The sequence below is a fragment of the Hylaeus anthracinus genome, unplaced genomic scaffold (genome assembly GCF_026225885.1).
Source record: "Hylaeus anthracinus isolate JK02 unplaced genomic scaffold, UHH_iyHylAnth1.0_haploid 11985, whole genome shotgun sequence".
NCBI lineage: Eukaryota > Metazoa > Arthropoda > Insecta > Hymenoptera > Colletidae > Hylaeus > Hylaeus anthracinus.
Window position 1 is genome coordinate 11,332,255 of NW_026534333.1, and position 10,531 is coordinate 11,342,785.

At 43.2% G+C, this 10,531-nt stretch overlaps 1 protein-coding gene across 1 annotated transcript in view; it reads right to left on the reverse strand.

The window, feature by feature from the left end:
• The window catches only part of LOC128886640 (BMP-binding endothelial regulator protein), a 41,677-nt gene extending 31,739 nt beyond the window's left edge, over positions 1–9,938 (reverse strand). The window contains exon 1 of the mRNA XM_054141703.1: positions 8,711–9,938. The gene's annotated coding sequence lies outside the window, so the exon portion shown is untranslated. The remainder of the gene's footprint in view (positions 1–8,710) is intronic.
• Positions 9,939–10,531: the final 593 nt, after the last annotated feature.

A 10,531-nucleotide genomic window follows, 5' to 3' on the forward strand; every position in this document is an offset into this window, starting at 1 on the left:
GCGATGCTCAGGTACAGAAGACAATTGTACACGAATGATGTATCGCGTATAAGAAGTTCACATCAAGAACAGTATAAAAATGTTTGGAAACGTTCATTCGACCGATCGTGGTAGGTTAGTGTTAACGTGTCGGTTTACACTTGCGTGTAAAAAATTTCAATGCTTAAGAAACAGATATTTATAGAGAGAGGAGGGATGCAATTGCTGCCCCGCACCTCCCCTCGCGTTGGGCGCGCCACTGCTTCAAGGCCCATCGCTACTTGCGAAAGCAAACGCGAGCGGGAGCGCTGAAAATCTCCGTCGGCCAGCCGGAACGCGGCACGGAAACGCGAGCGAGAGAGCTAGACAATGGCCGAGGGAAAATTCCGTGCATCGCGGCCACTAGTGCACGCGGATCGATCGCGGGATTGCGACACCGAACGCGCCTATCGATCCCGTGCCTCCGTCTAGTCATTCGCTTATTCTTCGACAACCCGCGAAATCGCGCCGCTTGCGCGCCCGAGAATCTCTCCAGTGGCATTCGTTCCAATTCGCTTTATCGCCGGCCAGACGCGACGTTAAAAACTCTCTCCTAAATAAGCGCGAGACGCTGGACGTGTTACGTAACCTCGTCGAGAGGCGCAATATCGCGGGCACGGGTAATCTCGCAAGTCCGGGACTATTCAGAAAACGCACTCGTTCTCAACGCACGAGCATCGCTATTAACACGTTGATCGCCACGTCGCCCATATATGGGTGACAGTGCTTTCCACCGAAGAACGAACAAAATTAATTCGGAATGTTAAGTATCAACGAAAATAAATTCGAATGAAATTCTTAACCTTCACTGAAGTTATAAAAATAAACACTACAATAAATGCTTGATCGCGTAGCTTCCAATAGTCTGGAAACGAAACTTAATCACGGTAGAAATTTTCAAGAATATTAGCATGACAGTGAACGCGTTAAACGCGAACATTAATTCTTTGCCTTTACCTTCGCGTATTTACAATTACCTGGTTTAAAGCCTAGTTTAAATAGGCTCGTAATTCTGTTATGTTGATGTAAAAATTGTCGTGCTTCGTACATTTTCGCTATTAAAACATTTCTATTTAGAATTCTGCGCTACTGGAATTCTATTTTGCGCGAATCGTTTTTACTGGGCTCCCCAACGGACACGTTACGCAACAACCAGTGTTTTCCAAAGCGGAGGTCGTAACCCCTCGCTGTGGGGGAGGGACGCCTCACAATCTTTGCGAGCGAGGGGAGAGAAGGGGTGGAAGAAAATTTTTAATAACGTTACTTGACACGAATAGCTTAAACATTCGTTTCTAAATGTTTCTATCCACACGTCGTCAAAGTTCAACAACAGCTGAAGTATAGTTTCCTCGTGTCATTTTAAATACCTCTCATCTTGAGCGCAGTACTATTTTCCTTTTGGTTATCGAATTGGCTGCCTTGGTAATCTCGTGTTAATAATATTTCGGTTAGATTTACAGATCGCCAATTTTCAGCGCTCGCTCCTAACGTTCGCTTTCGCGCGCTCGCGTCAAGGATTCTCCGATCAAGCGACTATCCGGAGGCGATACGCGGAGCAGAATTTGCATAGAATCTCGCGCGACACGGCTGGAAAAAATGCGGCCAAACCTACGGGCACCGAGCCTAGAAAGTCGAGCGAAATTTCCCTCGGTCGTATATCCGTGATCCTCGTTCACTTTCAAACGCAAAATTTTAAATTTGTCTGCAATACTTGAAACTCGAAATCCCCTTTAGTCCCCATCTACATGTTAAAGTGTTATTTCTCATCTATTTAGTATGTATCCATTGAAAAATAATTTTTCTTTTGTTCGGTAAAAAAGGTAGTTCCACAGAGATTAAAATATATATGATATCTTAAAATAACGATAAACTAAATTATTAACGATAATAATAATTGTTAATAGAATACCAAACTTTAAATAATTCCGAGCAATTTCTTCGTACCTAAGATATCAAAACCATAAAAATGAAATCAAAGTTGCCCGAGATGAATTTAAGGCCCCATAACACAGTGCGCGCGCGGTAAGTGGGTGTATTTTTAATAATTTTTTTTCGAGCAAACGATGAATGTTTTTTTTTTTTTTTTTCATTGATACTTCTATCCAATATATACATAAATAAGACACTACAGAAATTTTCTTATCCAAATATTACGAATAGTTTGCGGTGTACGCCGCTACCAAAAGGACACTCTGCCGAAGTTGCTGCTTGGCGGTTGACAGCGATTAAGCCATACGGTTCATCTGAAGAAAAAAAAAATATATATATATATTTATAAACTAGACATATAGGTTTATAGCATCAAGTAGGGAAATTCCAATATCTAGAAGAAAAAAAAGTGGCGGACCAACGAATTTTATTTGTCCCATTTTCACAGACAATTTTCATTGTTTACGAATAAAAATAAAATAGAAGGGGATCCTTTATAAAGAAATCCCTACGTGGTGATGTAAACCTATATGTCTAGTTTATAAATATATATATATTTTTTTTTCTTCAAATGAACCGTATAGTTTAATCGCTGTCAACCACCAAGCAGCAACTTCGTCAGAGTGTAGCGGTGTACATCGCAAACTATTCATAATATTTGGATAAGAAGATTTGTGTAGTGTCTTATTTATGTATATATTGGATAGAAGTATCAATAAAAAAAAAAAAAACATTCATCGTTTGCTGGAAAAAAATTATTAAAAATACACCCACTTACCGCGCGCGCACTGTGTTATGGGTCCTTAAGAAAACGATAGTGCAATTAAGCGTTCCAATCGAAGATTTTCCTTAATCGAACCGCAGTTCAAGGAGAGCATTACTCCGTAGCGCAGTCGCTGCTTTCGCATTCGCGTTCCTCCGAGTCCGACGGCGCCGTCGAGTCTCCACTGGTCTGCCAGCGAAACCAAAAAGTCGCGGCAGCCCGACTGACCTCCTGCTCCTCGTCCATCGCCGGCCGCATTCTTCTACGAACGCCGAACCGTCCAAGGTATTATCCCCAACTGCTGAATCGGAGATAAACGGAACTTGTCTCATCCATTAGGTTCCAAGTATCCGATCGGACCGTGATCGTGAACGACAGAGACGAGAGTAGAAGAAATAAAATAATGCAACGTTGATCTCTTAGCCACCGAGGATCTTAAAGACGCAAAATAAGATTTCAACAGCGTCTCGCTAATTTCTTTTGTTGGCTCTACAAAGTGTCACGTGAATCGTAACCTCAAAGGGTCAAATTGGTCAAATATTTATATTTGTAGTGGTATTTATGATTTAATTTTGCGAGAAAAATATATCATTGTTTTTAACTGTTCGAGAATTTTGGGTAGATAAAAATTTGGCTGGTCTCCGGCCAGTAACGCGACAGCGAACACCTCTGCCAAGCGACGAAAGCGTCACAAATGAATCGACCGGATATCGTGAATCACTGCGTCACCCGATCCTCTATTTTCGATCCTTAAGCGGAGTTTCCGCGTACGATGATTGCTAGCGCCAGTTGATTCTCTTGATTACATAAGAAGAACGATTGAATGTATCCTTTGTTTTCGATTTTATTCGCATATAAACTGTACTTGGTTTGTCACGGCTCGGGCACATTTATTCGTAAGCACGCGCATAACACGAAAAAAGAACATATATCGGTAATGCTAGCCACATCGGCATCGTAGTATTACCAATTTCGATTCAACGCAAAATAGCAAGTTATTGTTTGCGAACTTCCATTTATTGCAAGTGGAGACTCTGCTTTAGCCTTTGCAAAGCCTGATATTTACGATACTAAGTTTGTTCGGCCGCGAAATCGTGCGGAAGGTTATTTCGAATCGCGCACGGTTACGTAAACCTCCGAACGAGCGCGTGATGCGTATCTCGGGAATCGAATCTCCAGGAATTCCCAGAGTCGTCGAACTCGATTTCGGGATCGTCGACATTGATCGTATCCGGAAGCAGGGTGGATCCTCGGAAGAGAGGAACGCGCTGAACCTATTAAGTGTGGAAATCAATTCTGTGCCCTTATATTCAATCATTTATAACTCCAATTTAAGTAGACGTACTCTTTATTTTATCGCGTCAGAGTACCAATCTTCTAACTCCCATTCCGATGGCCATTGTGATGCATCTACATGAACTCTAGTAGACGTACAACGTGCTTTAACGTAATAAAACGACGATTAAATATTCCTATTTAAATTAGAGTTAAGAGGTTAGTCGCAATTAGGAAAATGGAAACTGACAGTTTCTTGTGTGTGTGTGTGTTTTTTTAAGGTATCAAATAATAATTTTTATTAATGAAATGGAAATATATCATTAGTGGAGACTCGACGGGTTAGTCGCAATTAGGAAAATGGAAACTGACAGTTTCTTGTGTGTGTGTGTGTTTTTTTAAGGTATCAAATAATAATTTTTATTAATGAAATGGAAATATATCGCAAAGTATGTCTTAAAGTACGTCTTAAAGAACCATAAAAGAATTTTTGTTTTTCAAAAATATCTTCCTGTTCTTCTGTTGGTGACGTCACAGATAGTACTCGCGTCATGGTAACGATAGAGTATCAAGGCGCCAATAGTTGGCGTGCTCGCCGTGCGCTGAAACTGACTATTTTTCTAGTAACCGATAGACCTCGATAATAGACGAGTTATGCCTCGAATAAATTGTTTTAAAACCAGTTCTTCAAACTGGTGGCACCTGAAAACAAAATTAAGAGTAGATTTAGAAAATATATTAGACTAACGGGTCCCTGATCGAAGAATTTTTTATTTTCTTGTATACTTTTTTTTTTATCCTGCATTGAATCGCTTAATTTTGAGTGAAAAAATTGAAAATCAACTTCAAATGTACGCCATCTTGTTTCAAATGAATTTTTTCCAAAATCCTTCGATCAGGGACCCGCTAGACTAATATATTTTCGAAATCTTCCTTTAATTTTGTTTTCGGGTAAACCAGTGTACAGAAATCTTGCTCGCCGCAATCCTATGTTTTTAAATCGTCGTCTACGTCATCGGCTGTTATCGACGATATAAATTAAACGTTTCTTAAAACAAAAAATGTTCTCTAGTTCTTTGAAATATGCTTTATAATATACTTAATTGTTACTTATGCAAATTATTATTTAATAACTAAAAAAAAAGTCACAAAGAAATGTTGTTTTTCCTCTTTCTGACCGCGACTAACCCGTTAACAAGTGATTGAATATAGGACTACAGAATTAATTTCTACACGCAATATTTTCTCCAGAGGGGAGGGTTACAACGTCTTGGGATGACAGCACGCTCGTCTGTTTCTTTTCCAAACCGGGCCCGGAGCTCGAACGAGAGGCGAGCGAAACGAGTCGTGGCACGTGTTCCATGGAATCAACGCGACACAGTTGCTCGCAGTGATCGAGGAGCGTGCACGTAACGCGCGCAATCTAGATCCGCACTGACAAGCGAAGCAGGTTGGCCAAGGGTACGATGGAAACTGAGTGAATAACGAGATTCGAGGCGATGGATGATAGAAGCTACACCTGCACACGGCAATCGGTTGTTTAGACCAGTGATTCTCAACGGGGCCCAAGATCGCCGGTGAATTATACTTGTTTATTTCCTTAACCCCTTCCCGTACTTTAGCGAGTCGGACTCGCGACGAAGATTTTCGCCTAAACGTGAATATCGCGAGTCAGACTCGCGACGAGATACTTTGGTATTGCGATTGTTTACAAGCATCAGTCTGGTCTGTTTAGCGGGCGTCGATGCTTACCGCTTGGGCCCGAGTTTCGACGAGCTAAATGGCACGGGAAGGGGTTAAATTCAGCAATTAGTCCCGTATAAATTGCCGTCGTAACAGCTGTACCGTTCGCACAGATACACAGATTTTCGCAGACCACCGATTGAGAAACACTGACTTCGTCGAATAAAGGCCTAATCCCGAATAACCGTTCACGGAATAAGCATCGCGAATCGATCGTTGTACGTTTTTTGCTTTACTCGTTATCTGTTATTCGAAATAAAATTTTGCCCATGTTTGATCTCTAGTTCGGTAAGACACGAGCGACCGAGCGAAGCAGATAGAGGGAGTGGGAAAGGGAGACGAGAATCCGAGGAAGTCGAAAGACAAAGAGACGCGTAAAAGGAGAAAGGGAAGGAGAGGGAAGGCTGCGACCTCGCGTGCTCGAGCTCGAGCGCGAGTTTACCGGAGCACTCGCGAGCGAGTTTGCCTCGAAGCGTCCAAGAAACGAGCAATCCGTTTGACGTTGAGTCGATTACTTCCACAGAAAAAAAAGAGTCGTCTCATATTGGTTCGTCCGTCGCGACAACGAATTCTTCCAACGACGATACGTCGACCTCTTCGCCCGCACTGCGTACCGACCAGATAAACAATAACAACAACATCAACGGGCGATTGCACTCACCTCGAGGACACGAGTGATGGGAAACATTTTACTGGAATAATACGCGAACGAAATCAAACGTATAGCGATTTATTCCTCACTTTTAGGCGTGTGCTTTATTACGTAGTATCGCTTCGTGTAAGTTCAGCTAGTCTTATTCTTGTATCATTTCTCTATTTTATACAGTATCGAGACTATACAGGGGACAAGAAACTATTCAAATCTTTCTATAGTTACTTCTACTTTTCGAGATTTGGTATAACGGGGAAGTTTGTTCGTTCTGATTTTTATTCCTGATTTTTATCTTACAAGAGAGAAGTTCATCAATTAGCATAAATATAAAGAACCAGAATTATTTCTAAGGGATGGATTCCATCATTAACACGTTGAACGCCACGTCGTCTATATATGGGTGACGGAGATTTCTGCTAAGGAACTTCAGCTGTTCATTTTAAAAGCTAACGCATCAATGAAAATAAGTCTGAATAGAATTCGTAGATTTTGACGACGATACAAAAAGTAAGTAACACGACAAACGTCAGATGTGTTAGTTTACAACCGTCTCGAGACACGATTTTAACCCTGTAGGCATTCCCTTGGAAATCAGTCCGGCATTCAACGTGTTAAAGCCAATTTTTGGCCAAAATTGAAACGAATAACGTAATCAGGTTCCCGTGAGTTTTATTTCCGCAAAAATTCGAATTTCTCAGCCCGTAACGATCCCCGAACTTTCCTTGTTAATACAAATCTTTTCGTTATCCGAGATTTGTATCGAGATGGGGGTATTGGTCACCTCTGAACGCAGAGATGCAGGCTGGCTCCCGACGAGTAACTGGAAGTAAGTGGCACGAGCTGTCGCGTGCAAGCACGCCGCGGCGGAACGACAACAACGGAACAGGTGCGTGGAACGAGAAGGGCTCGCGTGTACGTCGGTATGCGAGTCAGTACGGGCGTACGCATACGCGTCGTTGCGTACACAGACGACTGCTTTACGAGCCGACGTGGGCGAGCATAGCGGCAAGAGGTGACGGGGGAAGACGACCAACCACCTAACATAACCTACACCTAGTTAGTCAAGATTAATAAGCGCAGAATTAGCCACCGAATCACGTTACTAAACAATAATTACCTTACTTCTAGATGGGAGCGTAATCGCGTTTTACGAAGATCTAGAGTATGTTCTTTTAATGGGAACAGGTGGTTTCATCGATAAATGAGATTCGTTTCAGGTTGTACTGGGTGGTTGAATATAGTAGTTGCATATAGAATGAATTTGTGAGGCATTACATGTAATATATTTTTAGGAATGTTTACGTGGACGTAACGAAAGTTACGCTGTTCGATCAACGGAAAGAAAACGTATGTCGTCCTAAGTTGTATTAGTAAAATGCGCATGAGACAAGGAAAGGCTCGGTGCACTGCGTGCATGCAAGTTGATGACGTCACAGATAATGCTCGCGTCGTGTTAACGATAGAGTATCAAGGCGCCGATAGTTTGCGTGCTCGCCGTGCGCTGAAACTGATTATTTTTCTAGTAAGCGATAGACCTCGATAGTAAATAAGTAATGCCACGAATAAATTTCATTTTTCTTTGTTTTCAGTTTTGTTTTCTCTAATGGGACCCTCTAACGTTAATACTTTGAATGGACTTTTTTTTACGATTATATTTGGTAGCACACGCATTCGTGAACAGGATTTTCAAGTTCTTCTTCTGATGGGAATTCTCAAAATAGTAACTCCTCTCTCCAACTCTGTGACTTTGTCGGCTCCTGCAGTTTCGAACGAAATGATGTATGGATGTGGTGTGTAATACAGTAAATGGAAAATAGAAAGAATTTACGTCGCGAGAACGCGATATTCGTGGTTGGAATGTCATGTCCACATAGGATTTGCGATTTGGATTATCATAAGATCGCGACATTTAGTCCCTTGCGGTCGGAATTTTCTGATTTCGGTACATTTCTGTTGAATCTCCGAGACGAAAACGGTAACGTCCAATGTCACGGTGAAACCGTGATATTAGATTTGAAAATAGAAATGATTTGATATCATGGCGTGAATAGAACGTAACGGAACACGAAATTCATGACTGGAATGAAAACGCATTCGAGTATCCATGACGATAAACGTAGCGAGATTTAACGTAGCTGCATTAAAAGTCGTGACTTCGTAACGCGGTGAAAACGGAGCTTTAAATCCGTGACTTTTGTATCACGGTGAAAACGGACCTTTACTGGTGTCGGAGCGACAGGAGTGTTTTCCGTGTCGTTCGTATCGGGTTCACGTTTAATCATTCGGTGGACGTTGTGCATCCCTTGGATTATAGAATCCTTAGCACTCACCCGAGTCGGTGTTGGTCGTGTTGAAGGAGAGCTAGGAAGAGGTTGGCAGCGATGGCGGTATCGCGAGCTCAACCACCGTCGGATCGGCTCGTGGCCGACGAGTGATCGGTCGTCGAATCGCCACGATCTCGCGACACTCGGCGTCGACGCGTTGACGAGGCTGCTTTCTCTTGGCCGCGGTCGATCGGGGCTCCGTTCATTTGACGTGCGGGAAAGTCTCGAGACGGTGTGCACCAAAACGCGTCTGCTTCGATGCGCGCAGCTTCTCTGCGAGTACTCGAGGCACGCAACAAGCACACGGGCATGCGCACTGAACGGTCGCGTTGAACCGCGCGCGCGGTACGTCGCGATTGAAAATCGGCCCAGTGCGTTCGCGACGGGAGAGCCTCGAGCAGCAACTAACCAAAACGATTCCGCGTCAGCTGCTCGTCGCAGCTGCACTGAAGTTCCGTTGCGACTTCCACCACCGTGCCGGAGTAACGAGGTTCCCCGTCCAGATAGAGGGCCAAGGAGGGAGCGGCGGGGTGGGGGCGGGAGGGAACGCTGGAGAGTCCGAGAGTGGTAGGTTACGACGGAGATGGTCGTCGGAGATGGTGGAGGTGGCGGCGGTGGAGCACGGCAAGAGAAGCTGGAGAAGTCGGTGGACGACCAGGAGATAGAGAAGGGGGGGAGGAGGTAGCCGATAGAGGCCGGGTCCACTCGGAACCGGCGAAGAGAACGGCGGTGGAGAAACTGCAAGGTTCTCGAGGAAGAGAGGGAGAACGCTACAACTCGGTCGTGCTCCTGTCCGTTGCGCTAGCCACGGGACTAATTCAATTATCAAAAATTAAAAGATTAATGGGACTCTGGGACGGTGGTGTGCCAACTTTTTGCGCTGGTTAGGTCAAATAATGCAACAGCCTCCACCACTAGCCACGTTTCTGACAAATATACAAATTCATATTTCACGAATCCGTAACGTTCGTCTAACGAAATTTCGATTTGTATATCGGGATCTCTTCGAACACAACTTCGAAAACTCTGTGCCATTTTACGTTTACATGACGTCTACTTTTGTCTAATTGTTATGGGGCGTCCTCGGTTACCGCTACCAATAACACCTATGTTTACGTTTGGGGACTACTTTGTATATGGCTACTTCCGATCGACGTATCGCGTGTATCCACTTCGGAGATGTATTCTAGAAAGTACCGATGAGTTTAAGATCTCTCAAGATGTGACCTTGATATATATACTAAAATTGTGAATTATTTTAGTTTCCTTTAAGCATTTTTGAATTTTGAAGAATTTATTCAATTAAATGTTTAAAAGTTATTTATATAAGTTATTTATATAATATATATATGCAATATGCAATAATCAATTATCGTCTCACAAACCTTTCGGCTGAGAATAATTTTTTACCAAAAAAATCGACGCCCGTAGCTCGAGAGAAGAAATGCCGTTGAAAAGTGATGAGCGATTTTCATCGAGATGATGTTTAATCTCGTTACAGTCGTTTCTATATTACCCAAGATATTAGAACCGATCCGGACCGTACTAATGTTTGACACGTTCCTACGAACAAGTTGTTACTCCTACCATTATTTCGCGGGGATTGTTTTGATCGCCGAGCAGTGATTCCACGGACGTAACGAAGGAGAGTGAGCTAACCGCGAGGCTACACTCGAGCGCGCCGTCTCGAGAATGAGAATTACAGGGAGAAGAAAATCGGCAAGTAACGGGCGAGAGGAAACGAGAGCGAGAAAGAGAGCGAGCGAGCGAGCGAGCGAGCGAGAGAGAGAGAGAGAGAGAGAGAGAGAGAGAGAGAGAGAGAGAGAG